Below are 19,617 nucleotides of genomic sequence, written 5' to 3' on the forward strand. Positions count from 1 at the left end.
GAGGGGGAGGAGGAGAGGGCGCCGAGCTTCTTTTCCGGGCAGTGGGAAGCCGGAGCGAGTGCAAATTCCTTGTGTCTGGATTCTGAAAGCCAGTTGGGACTTGGGGCCTCTCTCGCCGGGCAGGAGGGGCGCGCGGGGAGGGTCTCCCCCCACTTCTCCCTCTCTCTGCCTCCCCCGTCTCTCCCTCCCTCCCTCCCTCCCTCCCTCTCGCGTTCATCTGTCCAGGAAGCCAGTGGAGGAAGGTGGCGGGCGGGAGGGGGGGGGAGAGAAGCGTCTAGCCCCTGCTTTCTTGGTACTGTGAACCGAGGGTGGGCGCGAGGAGAGGGAAGGAGGGAATCGTTTTCAGGGGAGAGCAGTTTGGGCTATAGCTGACTGCAAGGAAGAAAAAAACCCCGAAAAGCAACATGGCAGTTAAAAGGCACTTGAGGAATGTAAACATTAAAAATAGGAGCCATCTGAGTTGAGCCTTGGATTCCTGGCCACGAACTTTTTGGGCAGGTCTCCTAGGCCGGCTTCCAAAGGAAGATAATGGGAGAGGACCTAAAAGTTCCTTGGTCGGGTTTCTTCGCCTGCCCTGAAAACTTTTTTGGATATAGGTGTGTGTTGGGCGCACGTGTGAAGGTTCTAATCTGGTCGCTAACTTTGGTTGTAGGAGGGAGACCTTCTGAAATGCCTGTTGCCTTCTTCTGTCTTAATAATTATGAGCATCATTAAATAACTGAGGAATGGTGAGGAGGAGGAGGAGGAAGAGAACAACCGCACACAATATTTTCTTTTCTTTGCCTGATTGTGGTTCTACAGCCTGTGCAGCTGGGAAATGTGTAAGCCTGCAGTCACAGAGGGAATTGAGACGGTAGCCAGTTTTTAAAGTCTCAGCCCCCTGTCATCACCACAGTCTGCTTTTCTGCACTGTATATACATGCTGGTCTTTAGTTACTGATCTGAAAGGGCTTAATGATTCTCCAGGGCCAAAGTAATAGTGTGTATCTGTGCATTGACTTCAACAGGCCTAAGAGACGCTGGGTGTTCTGACTGCTCCCCCCACCCAGACTGACATGAGAGTGGAGGATTTAACTTGGCAGCTTGAACAAATGCCCTCTCAAAGGTTTCCAGGAGACAGTAAGAGAGCAGGAATAGGAGTAGAGGGGTGGGGGAAGAGATGAATGCCTGGGTATAGTCTTGGGGTGCTACCTAGCTGTGCTTTCTTTCAAATATGAAATGGCTATTTAGGCACTGTGAATACAAGTGTGTGCCTCAGTGAGGCAATGGGCTTATCAAATTTGAAAGGGCAAAAAGCCTGTTCAAAGCTCTGGCGCCCCAAGATCTAGATAAGTGGGGCTTCCAGCTGCCAGTTTTTTTCTTTTAAGCATGTTTAGAAACTCATAGCTCACCTTTAAACTGCAATATGGGACTTGGCCTTTGGAATTGGAAAGGTTAATGATGGAGTCACCTCCACCAAGTTGTAATGATTACTTTTTAGATATTTGGGGGGCAGGGGGTGGAGTTTACAAGGGAGGATTATTGGGATAATGGAAGCCCAGCCTGGTGCTAGCCTTAAAAGGGTTAGAGTTGGACCAAGGTTCAAGTGGAAGCTCAGCCGTGGACTTGCTGGATTAGGTTGCTGTCTCTTGGCTTCTGCTGCTTTTCCCTCAAAGCGTTACCTTTTCTCCAAGAGTACTTGTGAGGATGTATATCATAAAAGGAAATGTGGCCTGCCTTGGGAATAAAGCAACAAACAAACCATCAACAATGAGGACTAGCGGCTTGACGTATGGGTGGTTTAAGTTATATTACTTCCCCAGTTAGTGTATCCAGGCTTCTAAATAGCCACTTGCCTAAATGCCTCTGGTGAGTAAGAAATGCCTCCAAGTGATCAGACAGAGAAGCTTTTTAAAGATTGGCTCTCATTCTTCTTTGGCCACAAACGTCTAAGGCAGGAATGTTTTTAGACAGGCTGGTAACTTCAGTGAATGTTTGCAAGGCTGCTGTGAAGTATTTGTTCCTGCATCTTTAAAAAATTTAAAGTTCTACAGGAGAAACTTCTTATTTATATTATTTAAAAAATGTGGCTGTGACCATCCAGGAAAGTTTTGAGAAATATCTCCTCCTCGCTACTTTCCTTTTAAGCTATAAGTGATTGACACAGGTCTGTGTGTTTGGCTTATAAAGAAAAGTGTAGACCTATTTGCAAATCTGTTGTAGATGCCACCCCCCCCCCCCAATCTACATATGCACATATCACTGAGGGAAAGGTTTTGTTGAAGGGTCTAGCTAAACCACATGCTTCTAAGCATTATTGTCTCTCCCTTTAGGAGAGAATTGAGATTCATCTTGCAAAGTTGGTTTCTGCCTCCAACTGTCCCTGCTTTTGATCAAGGCAAATTTACTACAACATCAATCTTCCTTTGGCAGGGCCTGATTCAGGTTTATGAATGCCAGAAGACTAGGGCTGACCTTTTTCTGTTCAGATCGAGGATGTTGAAACACCAGCCATCAAACAAAAGACACATTGAAAGCAAGGTCTTGCAATGGAGCACGTGTGACTTTCAGACTGGTTGCAAGCATTTGGTTGATCCTTTTTCAGAGTATGGAGGCTATTGGGGGAGGGGGTCAGGATACTTTTTAAAAAGCTGTGTAAGGTTTGAATCTTCTTGAGGGGAGGGATCTTAAACAAGAATGGGCTATCATGAGTGTAATAATTACTAGATTGGGCCCAAAACTTTTAAAAACAATTTGCAGCCACCACAAGCTGTTTTCATTTGCTTTACTGGCTCATTTGGTGATTTCAAACCTAGAAATTAGCTTGGGTTCTTTCAAATCTTCTTTGTTCAGGTTTTCTTCCCTGTCCCCCCACTAGCAAAAAAAAATAAAAACAAAAAAGGCAGAAAGCAACACCAGAAAAGCAACATTCTGTGGAAAACAGGGTTTAGTTGCCAGATCTGGATATCTGTCATAAACAAAGACAGTCTTTTAAATGATTTCAACTTGAAGGGAAGATTTTGCTTTCGTTGTAAAAGGGCAATTGACTTTAATGTCTTACTTGATGAGGAAACTTAGGAGAGAATCCCATTGATTTGCAGTGCTTGTGGTCCCTAACACTTGACATTTGTAAAAAAGCAAAAAAAAAAAACTTTAATAATATTACTGAGCTTGGTATTAACTGAGTATCGCTTAGTGTGTCCAATATGCATCCGTGAAAGAAATTTTTCTCCAAAAGGAGTTTGTTGCTGCATAAGCAACAAAAGTGTGTTAAGTTTGTTGCTGTGCAAGATTTAAGCCTGTGCACACTTTTAAGATCACGCTGGGCAAACCAAAATGAATAATGCTGTGTATCTTGCTGAAAGGCAAGACACAAGTGTCATCTGTGGATCATCTCCCCCCCCCCCCACCCAAGACGGGTTACTATGGAATTCTAAGTAGTAAAATTCTGCTACATATGTTTCTACTCAGAATTTTTTTCCGGTGTGTTACATTTGCTCTTGGTGTAATGCTTCTTCCACTGCCAGAGTTCTCAAAGATTTTTGTGATACTCCTTGCACCTCCCCTTCTTCAAGTGTTTGAGAGGGGAGGAGGGGGATTGCATCAGTGGAAGCCCTGTGGAGCGAGACTGTAAGGTCTTGTGCAGTTTTACTATGTGTTTCAAATAATAGGATAGCTACATTGATGCAAACCTGGGACCATATATACTTTTCACTCTCTCGGTACAATAATGGGATGAGGCACTACTGGTCTTACCACACCTGCTTTATTTGTACTGAACAGTGGCGTAGCGTGGGTTGTCAGCACCCGGGGCAAGGCAAGTAATTTGCGCCCCCTAACCCGTGGATTTGCGCCCCCTAACCCGTGGATTTGCGCCCCCTAACCCGTGGATTTGCGCCCCCTAACCCTAACCCCCAGATGTTGCGCCCTGTGCGGCCGGCCCCCCCCCTGCACCCCCCACGCTACGCCACTGGTACTGAATGATTCTCCACTGTCAAATTTTGTAATCCTGTGGGGTTTTGAGCTCTGACATTTGATGACCAGAAAGATGGAGGTATCATAGGTCTCAAAAATGGGTTCTTTGGATTTTATTATTCCTAAGCTTGGGTCTCTGTTGTCAGGAGGTTTTGAAAAGTCTCTTTAGATGTAGTGGTAGCTGCTACGCCCAAGCTGTTTTTCAATGGACCCGCCACCCCACATACATTTTTGGCATCTTAAATGGTTCATTAAGATAAATAAGTTTGCAACAGTTTAGTTAATTAGAATCTGCAAGCAGAAGCAGAACAACAACCATTATAAAACATGTTGCCATCTCTGCTAAAAGCCCACCAGTGGAAGATTGCATTGCATTTGTTTTGAGTGGCACCCTAGGAACTCTTGGGAGTCGGAGGTGCAAGACGTAACTTTACCCACATAAAGAAATGTATGCACTTTGATGTACATATACAATTAATGAATTGAGTGAGTGCAATGACTAAAAAAGTACTTGAGCTAATTTGATTGGCTTTGTTTTCAGTTTAGGTGAAAATATATGGGTCAGAGGACAGCAGAAAATGACTTCTTGGTATTAATGTATTGACCAAGTGAATGTGCTTATATATTCTGCACTCTGTGAATATGAATCTATGGTTTCCCTGGGACTGTCAAAGATAATTTCATTGGGGAAAATCTGTAGAGGTGAGTTTTGCTTTAGATTATTAAAATGGGATTTGGTCACAGCTCTGGCTAAGAAGGGAGGGAAATGCCCTCTCTCCCCATCTCCCCATATTGGGTGATCAGATGCAAAGGACAGTGGGGCTATTGTCCCTTTTAAGAGTTATGTCACACCTTACATTTAAAACACTATTATACCACTTTTAACTTTCATGGAGAATCCTAGGAACTGTAGTTTGTTAAAGCTGCTGGGAATTGTAGCTTTGTGAGGGTAGCACCCTAAACAAACTACAGTGCCCAGTATTCTTTGTGACTGCTAAAAGTGGTATAACAGTGCTTTAAATGTATGGTGTGGATGTGACTTTAGTGTCAGCCCAAGGAGACCTGGGCTCAGATTCCTTTCTCAGCCATGCAGCTCACCTTGTGCCAGTTGCTATTGCTCAGCTTGACATACCTTGCAGGATCATTTGTGGGTCACATCATATATGCTGCCAGGAGCATGGAGAAATAGTTGATGAAAAAGAAGTTGGGGTGGGAAGGTGTGCCTTGCAATGCCCAGGTGTGGGCAGAGAGATGCACCTGATTAAATGCTCTTCTACTTAGTTGTTAATGGTACAGAAGCTCTCGTCTCCTTTGCATCTAGTCACATCTGTGGAGTTGCTTGTTATTTAGTCATTTAGTCGTGTCTGACTCTTCGTGACCCCATGGACCAGAGCACGCCAGGCCCTCCTGTCTTCCACTGCCTCCTGCAGTTTGGTCAAACTCATGCTGGTAGCTTCGAGAACACTGTCCAACCATCTCGTCCTCTGTCGTCCCCTTCTCCTTGTGCCCTCCATCTTTCCCAACATCAGGGTCTTTTCCAGGGAGTCTTCTCTTCTCATGAGGTGGCCAAAGTATTGGAGCCTCAGCTTCAGGATCTGTCCTTCCAGTGAGCACTCAGGGCTGATTTCCTTCAGAATGGATTGGTTTGATCTTTCAGTCCACAGGTCTCTCAAGTGTCTACTCCAGCACCATCTATAGTGGGACAAAAATGCAGCCAGCACTGGTTATCCAAAGCTTGTTGGGGTTTGGGATTTTATGTTCTTAACAACTGCATGGTGTTCACATAATGGGTTCATCCTCTGGCAGCAACGATTTCCTGTCTACTCACACTGACTCCCAGTGGCATCAGCTTGTGGTGAGGCAATTGTGTGCACACAACCGCCATTGAATACAGCCTGGATCAGCTTTTTGGCATGGCATTGTGAACCTACAGCTAGACTTCCAGTGACATGCCAAAAAAGGGAAATCAAGCCATGGCCGTTCTTGTATGTGAAAGGGCATGGCATTGGGATTGACATGGCTAGAAGTTAGCATGAGCATCCTACAGCTTCCTTTAGCTGTTCTAATTACATGAAGGGGTCCTCAGGTGAGTAGCCAAGAATGCAGAGAGAAATCTTTGAAGTTTGCTGTAGTACTGTACTCCTTTGAATGAGAGAGTTCCTCCTGTTTGGGTTTCAGGAAGCTCACCAGACCACTGTTCAGTCTGCAGATTTGTTTACTACTGTCATCAAGTGAAAGAGAAAAAATCAGTGGGGGAAATGGTTTCAGATCAGAGTTAGGTTGTATTTTAAAAATGTTTCCTAACTGTGAATACAACTTTAGGCAATGCTTTCCTCAAGGAACACTGGTTGTAGGAGGGGTGGGTTCTGAAATTTGGTCTCGTACACCCCTCCAAAAAAAACCCCAACAAGCAAATAAGTGTTTTATAGCACGGAAGAAATAAAACACGGAACACTAATCAGCTCTTAATTTTCTCACAATCCATTTTTTTTACATGTGCATTCTTAAGAGGGTATGCAGATTAAACCAGTAACTGGCTAAACATGAAGATGAATATAAAATCAACAAATACAGGTGCCCAAATAGCAAAAACATAGCCTAATAAAAGCATTCATGAACTAAAGATCTAAGTGAACAAAAATATTTTTCCAAGCTGTCTAAAACTGTACAGTGAGTGAAAGCCTGGTGGGTTTCCCTGGGGAGGAAATTCCACAGCTGCAGTGCCACTACTAGAATGATCCTGTTCCAAACAGCAGAATTTGTCCTTTCCCCAACAGGAGAAATTCGGTGCACAGCCTCTTCTGATGTTCTTAAACCCTAGGACAGGGATAGCCACTGTGCTATCTTCCAGATGTCTAGAGCTGCATCTCCCATTATCCTACAGCTGATGGGAATTGCTTTCCAGCATCAGGAGGGCATCTTATTGGCTACCTTGTGCAAGAATTATATGTGTAGAATGTCTTCTCTGTGAAGGTGCTGGCATGCGTCTTGACACTCATGGTTAATACAGTGGTACCTCGGGTTAAGAACTTTGCTTCAGGATGAGAACAGAAATTGCACAGAGGCAGCACGGTGGCAGCAGGAGTCCCCATTAGCTAAAGTGGTGCTTCAGGTTAAGAACGGACCTCTGGAACGAATTAAGTACTTAACTCGAGTGATACCTCTTTAGCTAATGGGGCCTCCTGCTGTTGCCGTGCCACCGGAGCACAATTTCTATTCTCATCCTGAAGCAAAGTTCTTAACCTGAGGTAATATTTCTGGGTTAGCGGCGTCTGTAACCTGAAGCGTATATAACCTGAAGCGTATGTAACCTGAGGTACCACTGTATATGAATGAGGTCCACATAGAATTGTAAGGGATCTCAGGGGTCATCTAGTTCAACGCCCTGCAGTGCAGCAATCTCAACACGGGGTCCCCCATCCAATTTGAACCATATGTGCTATTGGTTTTGTTGCTGCACCACTAGGAAGGCTTGGTCCATTTGAAAACCTCCTGTATATCTGCCTTGGTTTGCAGTTCATAAAATGGGAATAACCTAAATTTGCATAGATATTGTAGGAATATGCAAATTAAAGATTGGAGGTCATGCCTGCACATCTTGTGTCCCACTAAGCTGCATGCTTCCCCACAGAACACCTTAATGAATCTGATTTTGCTATTTCATAGAACGGGGGGGAAACTGGGTGGGTGACTGGGGGTAGGTTTTCATGATCAGGCCAAGCAAGACTATGGTGTTGTGGTCAGCTTGGTGGCCTGCAGGCCTGCAAATAGGTGTGTAGTTGTGCTGACAATGGCCTTGCTCCGTTACACAAGTAGCAGAATGCAGGGCAGGACAAACTATGCCACTTTAGATTGGAAGTGGATGCCGTAAATGAAATAATAATTGCAACGTTGCTATTCAATACTCCAGTATCTTCTTCCAAGGAGGAAACTAGCACAGCACACACACACACACACACACACACACACACGAACAATAGAGAGTTCTCACTTTCTTTCTCCATGGTTTCCTTGAAGAGGATCAGCAATACCCTCAGGAGCTGTAATCCATGGACACAGTGCTGGCCTGCTTGGGCTTTTTTTGTAGTAAGAATCAGAATGATTTTGTTACTTTTAAATGTTTGCTACCTCTGCTGACTTTAAGAATGAAAGATTTTAAAGTGCCGGAGGGCGGGGCGGGACTAGCATAGCAGAGGGATAGCTGTGTTAGAGTACTCCTTGCTGTCTTGGGAGATTTGGGCTTGTTAATTTTGCTTTCAGGGAATTCTTCTGGACAGGCAATAATAGTAATAATATAAAAAAAATGCTGCAATAAAAAAGAGAAAAAACACTGCAGTCTGAAGTGGCACAGTCTACTCTATCACCTTAGGTTTATAGTTCCTCACTTCCACTGCATGCATAGATCAGGCTAAAGTCTGCCCACGGGAAGGAGAAGTTTATACTGGGACCAGAAAGGGTGGTGACAGTATATGGGGCAAAGGTTCTTGGGCTTTAGAAGACCTGTATGGTTTTCTGCAGATATGCAGTCTTTGTGAGGAGGGCTTGTGGTTGATGCTTGATCATGGCTGACAATCCTGACAGTTTGTCTGCATAAGGAATTTGATTTTCCTCCAGCTAAACATTTATGTCGGGGGTTGGTGGAAAGCTGATTTATAAAACAGATGTCCTCATACGAGGACATCTTTTCTGCAGTCCTTTATAGCCTGGCTTGCTGAAATCACACACCACCCATTCTGTGATTTGCTCCCTGCTTGGCACTGGAATCTTATCTCCCTTTCAGAGGCAGCATTCAGTTCCTCCCCACTTGATATCTGTTACAAGGTCAGAGACATTAGTGTTTGCTCCAAGCCTGCTTTGCTGGAGTAGGAAAACATTCAGGTAGTACTCGCTCTTGCCAGCCTAGCCACCTTGTGGGAATCGCAACCAAACTTTCAGACACTGTATTCGTTTTGAAATGGGAAGGGTATACGTTTTGTCTTTCCATTGTCCATGACACTCATTGCTCCCTGAAAGGCTAACATAAAGTAGGGACTGAGAGGTGATCCTACACTGATTCCCGCCCCCCCCCCCCGATCCTAAAACGGACTCTACCATAACTATTTCTTAGCAAATCATAGTTTGGAAACAAGCTGGCTGCAAAACAACATCATGTAATTGCACGTTAATGAAGTATCCCATTAATATTGTTAAAAGTAGCAAAATACTGGTTAAGCACAAACACAGGGACTCAGTTCTGTTGTTGTAGGAAATCATGGTTTCCTGCTGTTCAAACAACCACAACAGCAACAACAACTTTATCCGATGCCTTTTTCCTTGATGGGACTCAAGACAGTTTACAGATTAAAAGAAGAACCTCTAAAAACATAGAAAAATTGCAAGTCTTTAGGACCTTCCCCAAACCCTCACGTGTTATAGATCTGAACTATTGGAAGTTCCAAAACCATGGGATCACCACAGAGAAGGCCCCATCTCTGGTGGCCATCCACTCCACAGACCTATGGTATAGAGGCACCAAGAGGGCGTCCTGATATTCATATTCTGTCTTGTTTTCACTAACACACTGTGGTTAGTTTAAAATCAGAAGTTTAAAATCAGACTGTATAGAAAGCCACTAATGCACTGGTCTTCAGTTGGTGGGTCGCAACAGGAGCACTAAAGGTAAAGGTACCCCTGCCCGTACGGGCCAGTCGTGACCCACTCTGGAGTTGCACGCCCATCTCGCTTAAGAGGCCGGGGGCCAGCGCTGTCCGGAGACACTTCCGGGTCACGTGGCCAGCGTGACGAAGCTGCCTGCACCAGCGCAGCACACGGAAACGCCGTTTACCTTCCTGCTATAAAGCAGTACCTATTTATCTACTTGCACTTAAGGATGCTTTCGAACTGCTAGCTGTTTTTACCCCTGTCATCTGCTGCATGGGAAATAGGTCTGACAACATGATTTTGGTTGGGTGTGTGGTAGTTCTGCCAAACATAATGAATTGTGAATGTTTGTTTGTTTCTTTTAAGCTCAGAAAGATGGATGTTGGCAGACATTTTTATCTTGTGATAATTTTAGGAAACGTTTAGCATGTGTGTAAAGATGGAATAAGCGCAATCAAATTAAAGGAGCTTGTCTTACCTTGAAGATGCACTATAATTTATGTATGACAAAGATAATGTTACCATGTTGTTAATGACTTATGTAAGACGAGTGCAGTTTGCTTTTGGTCAGAAACAGACACTTGATTTCAGAAACGTTTAAAGATGAAGAGTTGCTTGCTGGTTGTGAAAGTTATGACAGTTGGTTTCTGCTGATAAGAATAAGTGTACAAAGATTTGTATGGCTTCTTATTTTGATAAAAGTATTTGACTGTCAAAGCTGCTGCTGCGTTTTTTGTTTGCGAGGATTTTTAATATAATACCTCTTGCCCAGAAAGTAACAAAATCAAGGTTGCATGTTTCATTATTCTTCCTTACACGTAACACTTACCGTACTTTTTGTGTGTGTGTCTTCATCTAATGGTTCTAAATCTATGGGGAAGGCCCCCCCTTTGAAGATGCAGGTACCTTAAATTGGGAGGTGGTGGAGGAAATTCCAGAGCAGGATAGGATCTTGGGACAGGTGGACACTTTTCTCTCTCTACCAGTTACAGCCTGAGTAGGTTAAATGCCCCAAGACTTGTGGTATTGACTATATCACAACTGCCCCGTCATTCCAATCTTATATTATGAGATGCACATGAACCTGGGAGTTTTTTTTCTTAAACAGCAGGTTTAGGGGAAGGAATTGCTGTTCATTTTGTTCTCTACATAACTAGCTACCTCTTCTTCCACTTTTCCAGTCACATTCAGGTTTTCTACTGCTACATTTTGTCCACCTTTATTGCTAAAATGAGGACTCCACAACTTTTGGTTGGCCTTAGTAGCCAATCTAAAATTGGTAGTTAACAAGACCCTGCTTCTCCACTGTCCCTGCTCTTCCTTTTTTCTGAGAGCCCCATCAGCACAGCAGCCAAGGAATCCCCTTGCTCCAAAGCAGGAGAGGGTGTCAGTCCTTCAAGAAATTTCAGACTGTTTTAGGAATCACAACGGCTCAGTTGAGAAAACATGTCAAGCTAGGGTTAGGGGAGCTTCATAGCTTAGTATGATGATTCGATTTCATTCAGTGGATGAACCAGAATAGTAAACTAGGGTTTGTGCTAACTATGGTTTGTTATGCTGTCTGAATTGACAAACCATAGTTACAGCCACTACTCTGCTTTTAGAGCTATCTGAACCTAGAAGCTGGATTGTTGAGTAGGGAAAAATAAATTATGGTTAGTAAACACCATGGTTTGGTATAACATCTAAAATTAAGCCCTAAATATATTAATCTGGAAAGCTGTTTAAATCTGGCATTCATCCTTCTGATTGCTTTACTGGATCAGACCAAAGGTCCACCATAATGTTTTCAGCACTCGCCAGTCAGATGTTTTGAGGGAGCCCAAAATGAGGCTTTACTCCAAGGTACGCAAGTTATAGGTTTGTGGTCTAAAAGGGTCAAGACCTTCCATAAAGACAACAGCCGCCTTCTGTTAGTTCTGCAGCAGCAACTATTCAAATATACACTTGTCTCTGAACACAGAAGTTGCATTTAATTATCTTGGCTAATGAGCATTGTCAGGCCTATCTTCCACGAATTTGTCTAATACTTTTTGAAAGCCATCTAAGCTAGTGGCCATTGCTGCATCCTGTGGTAGTGAACTCTGTAAGTTACTGTATTTTTCGCTCTTTAAGACACACCAGACCACAAGACACACCTAGTTTTTGGAGGAGGAAAACAAGAAAAAAAGTATTCTGACTCTCAGAAGCCAGAACTGCAAGAGGGATCACTGCGCAGTGAAAGCAGCAATCCCTCTTGCTGTTCTGGCTTCTGGGATAGCTGCGCAGCCTGCATTTGCTCCATAAGACGCACACACATTTCCCCTTACTTTTTAGGAGGGAAAAAGTTAGTCTTATGGAGCAAAAAATGCAGTAATTGTGCATTGTGCCAAGAAGCATTTTCTTCTGTCTTTCCTGACCCCTGTACTGTCAGTCAGTTACACTGGATGACTCCAGTCCATGTTCTAGTGCTGTGAGAGTGAAAAGCCTTTTTGCAGCCACTGTTCATACCTTTCTAAACTCTTATCATGTCCTGCTTAGTCACCTTGCAGGATTAGGGGCAGGGAGTGGACTGAATCTCTAAACTGTAAGTAAATCATCATCATCACCATCATATTTTTTTTAAATTTTATTTTAATAAATTTTATTCAGTACAAGCTAAAACACGTACATATTCACAACAAAAGAAAATACAAAAGAGAAAAAAAATACATCTATCCAAGGAAAAGGAATTAGAGAATATTTTGTCTCTTTTCATGTTTACAGTTATCACCATCATTTTATTTGTTTGCTGCTTTTCCACAATTAAAACAATGCTCAAGGCAGCTGACAATATGAAAAAAATATATAGTTAAAAACATAGCAAGGTAGTCTTAAAAATAAATAAAATTGCTGTGGTTTTTTAGGCTATAACACTATACCCACTTACCTCATTGAATTCATTATGATGCTTGTTACCTAATAATTCCTGACACTGAATTTGCCCTTTTCACTGTGGCAGGCCATGCAGGCCTTGGTTTTTATTTCCTGTGAGCTTTACAATATCTAATATTTTTATACATTCATTGTCCATGGAATTTGGGGTCGTTTGTATGAAGCTACATCTTTTCATCTACTCAACACACGTGACAGGTGGATTAAGGCTGCAATTCTGCACTTACTTAGCAGGGTGCAAGCTCCATTGATACCAGGGGGTCTTAATTCTGAGAAGCAATGTCTTGAATTCCATTGTGAGGTTGATTTGTTCCTGTCTACCCTTAAGTTTCATAACTGAGTAGAGATTTGTACCTGGTTTCTCATATCTGAACCCAACGCAAAATCTCCCCGGGGTAATGAAAGCTGGTATAAGCCCCACCAGCAACTTTCTGTATCCTAGGTTGTATCCTTTTGCACTTTATTTCATGCTATTTCCAGGATCCCTATGAAATATATTACTTTGGACACAACAAACATACTTGGGCTCCTTTTGAGAAAGGTCAAAGGTGTTTTTTTAAAGAGACGAATGATTTTTGTTGTGTTGTTACAATATCTACACTTTAGTATTTGAGTTCCTTCGGAAAAGCTTTGGGGGTGAATGCCATCTGGCTTTGGTGACTTATTTGTTTTTATTTTGTCATTAGTGTCATTAGTTATTATATCCATTGTAACCTCTTTGAGATTTTTTTTTGATGTAGATGCTTGAATCTATTAAACATTTTAGCCATGAACACTGATGCAGATAGTTTTTCCCATGGGGAATGTTAATTAATACAGGAGGCACACTTTATCTTAATACCTGAAAAAATGTTTGAATTTAGTGTGTGTAACGGTATGGATTTTGCACACTTTCAGAAGAACCTGCCCCATGGAGTTTCTGCATGAAAAGAGAGTCAGTGTGGTGTAGTGGTTAAGAGCAGTGGACTTGTAATCTGGTGAACCGGGTTCGATTCCCTGCTCCTCCACATGCAGCTGCTGGGTAACCTTGGGCCAGTCACACTTCTTTGAAGCCTCTCAGCCTCACTCACCTCACAGAGTGTTTGTTGTGGGGGAGGAAGGGAAAGGAGATTGTTAGCCGCTTTGAGACTCCTTAGGGTAGTGATAAAGTGGGATATCAAATCCAAACTACTACTACTCTTCTTCTTCTTCTTCTTCTTCTTCTTCTTCCTGGGTCACTGTTCAAGATGTGTGGCCCATGTGGGAGGAGGCATGTCCAGAGGAGTGACTTATGCAGAGAATCTATGGTCATCTCATATGAGGCACTGGGAGTAATTGAATTATCTTATTATACTTGATGCAGAAATGTGGCAGGACTACGTGTTCCCAGCAAAAGAACCTGATTGGGAGGGGACTAGGCAACTGGTACCTTCCAAGTCCAAGAAGCTCTGAAAGTCATGACACAGGCTAAAAACAATTTGACTTATTTCGGCCCCCCCCCCAGTGAACAGACTATTTGGTAGAGCCTTGAAGGGCCTCCAAGACCCAAATCAAGGGCTGGGCATGAGTGGCAAGAAGCATTGTCAATGTCTCTTTAGCCTACCTCAGCTATTCTCTCTCCTGTATGAGCCAAGCCTCGGGCAATGCCAGATAATGAGTACTTGAGAGGTGGAATGACTCTGCTGCAGCTCACACTCCGTGGTGTGGGAGAGCAGGGACTGAGTGTCACCACTTAATTTCACAGTGTGGTTTATGATGTCATGTCCCTGAGCAGGATTTGCCAATCTTTCTTGGAGAGAAACCCACCAAAGAAGCTGAGCAGATCAGCTGACGCTTAGCAGAACGGAAATGGTCTAAATTAATCCCCATGGAAGCAGTTCTTACAATCTTTCTTATGATGTACCCACAAACACGGTGGGGAGAATGGGTGAAAAATCCTTTATCTCACTGGTTCACAAGATTTCTGAAGAAAAATTCTTAAAAGTGCTATGTCGGGTAAGGATAGCCTCTAGTTTGCAGATGTTCCCCTGTGTCTTTGTGACTAGTTGTTCTTCCCAGCAATCCTGTTGCTCTTCCTTATTGCTCAAACTTTACATTGCTCAAAACTTCCCTTTTTGTTGTATAAGAAGGGATGTGGCTATGGGAATTGCCATGAAGAGCGCCTGCATTTCAGAATTTGATGTTGTGTCACTGCTTGCTGCAGGGTGGGTGGTCCAAAGAGAAGTTTGCCTGTGTTTGGCATGCAGTGAAGTGTAAATGTAGCCAATATCGTTGTCCCTTTATCTCTCATGCTCAATTGACTGAATGCACAATTGAAAATATATCTCCTATTTTTAAAAACCAGTTGCCAGCCAGGGCTCTTAAGATCAAGCAATGCTCCCAACTTCCTCCCCCTAATTCGTTCTGCAGTCCAACCTGCTGTTCTGCCTCATTGCTCCACCAAGTTCTTACTGAGGGGTAAATTTAGTCTAAGCTGTACCACTGTAAATGGAGCCTCATACACATGGAAACCCATGTGGAACCATAAACACAGAGGATTAATTTCTCAGGAGAAAGGGTTGCAACCTAAGTCTTCTCACCATCACACTAGTTTTATATGTGAAGGATAAGAGTATTCAGCTACATGAGACCCCCCTACAGTCCCAAATGGGAAAAGTTAAAAACAGGTTAACTACCTTAAGTGAGAACTAGGCTGCCTTCTCTGCTTCCTTCCAGAGCAAGCTGAACAATCCCTTCCTTCTTGACCTGTTAACTCCTTTCTCTCATTTTTAAGTCTCTGCCTTTCTCTTCACCCACCGAAGGAGTAATGGTTTCTAGCTGATCTTGGCTGATGTCACATTGGCTTATAGGCCATTTGTGACCTACACTGGCACCCTAGCAACAATGACATCACAAAAGAAGGGTTAATGCTTGGGTTAACACTTGAAACCACATGTGAAGCTGTGGGGGGTGAAAGTTGGGTAGGCAAGTAGAGCTCTGAGCCTGTACACAGCATTGCATTGCAGCCAATAGCATATGGGTTGCAATGTGTTCTTGACTGCCAATTTTCCAGGTTGCAAATATGCCCATGGTCCCCCAAAAAAGGTTGGCAACCCAATCCCTGGTGTAGAAATTTCTCTCTATTTTTTTATATCTTAAGGTAGTTTTAGAGTCGAATTTATTGATATTTAGCTTGGGCTGAAGTTATAGATTAATTAGCTTTAGATTATCATAATCAGCTTTAATCTCTGAAAATACATTTTGAACAGGTGGGGCATTGCATTAAAGGTATACTTGTTTTTTGAGGTTGACTTTGTTACTGACATGTACTGTTGTACTGAAGATAGCTAACGTACTGAACAAAATGCGAGATATAAGCCAATACACTTAGAGTTAAAAGCTTAATTGGTTAAAATGCAGGCACTCAATAGAAATTACTTAATTGGCTGGTAGCCCTAGGTCCTCGAGAACTCTGTGCAAAGTACTTCCTAGTCGTCCCCCTTTTTAGTGGGCCTTGTGTGTTTACTTGACAGCAGTGCACCAGGCAGCCAATTCGAGCTGCCATTTAAATGTCCCACAAAACCCCAGAGTTAATGCCACATTGAGGAAAGTAAATGGGGGCTAGCTGTGGTTGCCTAGCACTGCCCATTGTGTCCCCCCCCCCCCCGAAAAGAAAAAATTAAAGGGAAACCAGGGCAGGAATTAGCAGTGGACTCTGCCAATGTACCAAGGTGCTGGCAGCTGTCCAGGGATACCAGTTGCTAACACTGTTGCAATAATTTATGACAGGGGTCATAAGTTATAAGGTCTTGGTCATGCGATGGGTCTATGCAAGGTTTGACAAAGGAGCTCTTTTCAGATAATGCCTGAGTGATAGGTCCCTTAATGTTCCTCCATTTGTTGCGGCCTCTTAAAATATAATCTCTCTATTCTGGTGCACATTGATTGCTGCTTGCTTCTTTCTGAAGGCTTCTGTGACTTTTAAGTTAAGCTCCAAGGAGAGGGATAACCCAATGCACATTGTACAGATTCCATTGCAATGTAGCCTCTGATATTGGCTTTGATCTGTCTGTCCCACCTGTCTGAAACTTCCCTCGCAGCCTTGTGAGTGGATGCTGGTTGTAAGTTCAAGCAGCTAGTTAAAATAATCTCCTTGCTTCCAGCTTTACGAAGGTAGGGACGTGTGGCTTACCCTTGTTGAAAAGCTCCTAGAAAAAGACAGGCCAGGATATCTTGACTACTGACACTCTCAGTGCTTCCTTCCTGAGAGCTTGTGTGGGGAAATGGTGCTTTTGGCCCAAACAACTATCTGCAGGCTATCTTCAGCCTCCTCAGTGCTGAGATGCTCTTAAGCCTTTGCACCACTGCACAGCTCCAGTGGCATCTCTTCACAGCTCAGGGAAGGCTGAGGATCCTGCCTAGCTGGTTCAGAAACGACGTGTAAATTTATCATTTATGAGCCAACATAGCAGCACCTCTGCTTTCCTTGGGCTAGAATGGGGGAGAGATTTCAGAGAAAAATAGAGAGAGACGTTATAGAGCTGTGCAGTAATGGGGGCCCCCTTAGGAAAGGAGTTGAAAATAAAACTTTGTCGTGCCATTATACTAATTGATGGTGCAAGTGCACTTCAAATATCGTGTGCTGTTCTGGTTGCCTTGCATTGTTGTAGAGTCAGAAAAGATTCAGAAAAAGGCAACCAAAATGACAAGGAGTTGGAGCAACTTCCCTGTGTGGAAAGGTTGCAACATTTGAGGCTTTTCGGTTTAGAGAAAAGGTGAATAAGGAGGGACCTGACAGAGGTGTATCAAATTATATACAGTGTGGAAAAACTGGTTAGGGAGAGGTTTCACTCTCTCATAATACCAGAACTTGGGGACATTAATGAAGCTGAATGTCGGAAGATTCAGGAAAGAGAAAAGAAGGTGCTTGTTCACTCAACACATAGGGAAACGACGGAGTTCACTCCCAGGTGATGCAATGATGGCCACCAATTTGGATGGTTTTAAAACAGGATTAGACAAATTCATGGCGGATAAGGCAACTAATCTAGACTGCTTTAAAAGGGAATGGGGTAGACACATTTGTGAAAAGTGGGCTTGTCGACTACTTTTAGTCATTTTCCGGTTGTGGTAAAGTTCCTAACAGGCCCCAAAGCCACCTTAGAACCATAAAATGGTAGACTCCCCAAGGACCATCTAGTTCAAGCACTTGCAACGCAGGATCTTTTGCCCAGCGTGGGGATCGAACTCACGAACCTAGGAGTCTCCTCTTGTTCAAGACAGGAAGGTTGTGGGTGGGGCTTATGCTTCTACACACTCACTTCTGTTCCTACTCATTTTTTGGCCTCGTGTACTGATACAGACTGGGACGCGGGTGGCGCTGTGGTCTAAACCACTGAGCCTAGGGCTTGCCGATTGGGAGGTCGGCGGTTCAAATCCCCGCAACGGGGTAAGTTCCCGTTGCTCGGTCCCAGCTCCTGCCAACCTAGCAGTTCGAAAGCATGTCAAAATGCAAGTAGATAAATAGGTACCGCTCCAGAGGGAAGGTAAATGGTGTTTCCGTGTGCTGCTCTGGTTTCACCAGAAGTGGCTTAGTCATGCTGGCCACATGACCTGGGAAAACTGTCTGCGGACAAACGTTGGCTCCCTCAGCCAGTAAAGTGAGATGAGCATTGCAACCCCAGAGTTGTTCGTGATTGGACCTTTACCTTTAAAAGGGGTCCTTTACCTTTTTTTTAACTGATACAGAACAGCTGAGGAAGTTGACTTCATAAACCATAGTTTAAAATTGGCATGCTTTGAAACAGTCCATAGTTGGTCTTAAACCAGGAGATCGGTTCCTCTGATATGCCAAGACAGGATTAGTGGGATGTGAAACTAAACTCTGGCAAAGTCCTCTTCAGCACTGTGGGAGCAGAGTGTATGTAAGTCCAAGGCTCTGTTCTGGCCCACAACACTAAACCATAGCTTAGTAATGCATTGCCAATGCATGTTCTGTGAAAAAACAGGCCTATTCTGTACCCTACACTGAGCCTGGTTTTAAAATTACTCAACAGTTCATGAAACAGAAAGGGGCAACAGAGGTTGCATTCCCTGCTGTGATGAGAAATAATGCGAGAATAAAAATTGGAATTGATTTTTTTAAAGAGTGCTTTGACTGTATACCTGGCTGCTGGTATACTTGCTTAACCACCAGGACACTTGGCTATTCTGTTGTTTTCTGATTTCCCATTTCTCATGTATATCCTGGCTCATTAAAAAAATAAAAATCAGATATGCCAACTGAGCTCAGTTAAGTGGCACAAATGAGCTGCTGATGTGGGGGGGGGGGGGGAGGAAATATGCACATTTATTGTTCACTGTTTTTTTTTTACTTTGAGGTGAGTGATATACTGAATTAATTAATGATGATTGAACATGCATGTTGCTAGATTTATCGACCATCTTTTCACACAATCCAATGCTCATAGGATCACGGTGGCAAGACCTGCCATATGCACACCTGCATAATACAGTGGTACCTCGGGTTACATACGCTTCAGGTTACAGACTCCACTAACCCAGAAATAATGCTTCAGGTTAAGAACTTTGCTTCAGGATGAGAACAGAAATCGTGCTTCGGTGGCACGGCGGCAGCAGGAGGCCCCATTAGCTAAAGTGGTGCTTCAGGTTAAGAACAGTTTCAGGTTAAGAACGGACCCCCCGGAACAAATTAAATACTTAACCCGAGGTACCACTGTATCTACAGGGACAGGATTGCATGACCCTATTCAGATGTAATGCTAAACTATGGCATGTGCTAGAGGAGGAGACTGGAAGCACCTGCAGGTCCTTGCCCATTTGTTACTGTGTCTTAACTGGGAGCTGTGACTGGTTTATGGTGGCTTATTAAAATAAGAACAAACCAGTATTAGAAACCACAGGTTGATCTTGGCTGGTTTGAGTGAACAGTAGCTTAAACTAAATACATTTTGTACTTGTTGGATATAGCAACAAACCCGGTTTAGTTTAAACCTTGGAATTATCCTTTGAGTCTTCTCTTCCTCCTAGTGTGTGCTGCAGGCAGAGGGGAAACGCTGAGTATATAGCAGGCCCATTTCTGTAATGCTAAAATATGGTTTGGCACTGTATCTGAAGCAGCCCGTTCTGTGA

The 19,617-nt window shown here is 43.4% G+C and overlaps 1 protein-coding gene and 1 long non-coding RNA gene across 11 annotated transcripts in view; one reads left to right on the plus strand and one right to left on the minus strand.

The window, feature by feature from the left end:
- Window positions 1-19,617, plus strand: part of ZMIZ1 (zinc finger MIZ-type containing 1) — a 383,046-nt gene that overhangs the window by 1,292 nt on the left and 362,137 nt on the right. The window lies entirely within an intron of this gene.
- LOC307216638 lies at window positions 14,408-16,340 on the minus strand. The gene is made up of 2 exons (XR_013839244.1): window positions 15,162-16,340; window positions 14,408-14,715 (listed from the first exon to the last, which is right to left on the minus strand). It is a non-coding gene; the product is annotated as an uncharacterized lncRNA (long non-coding RNA).

Source organism: Podarcis cretensis (genome assembly GCF_951804945.1).
Source record: "Podarcis cretensis genome assembly, chromosome: 5".
Classification (NCBI taxonomy): Eukaryota; Metazoa; Chordata; class Lepidosauria; order Squamata; family Lacertidae; genus Podarcis; species Podarcis cretensis.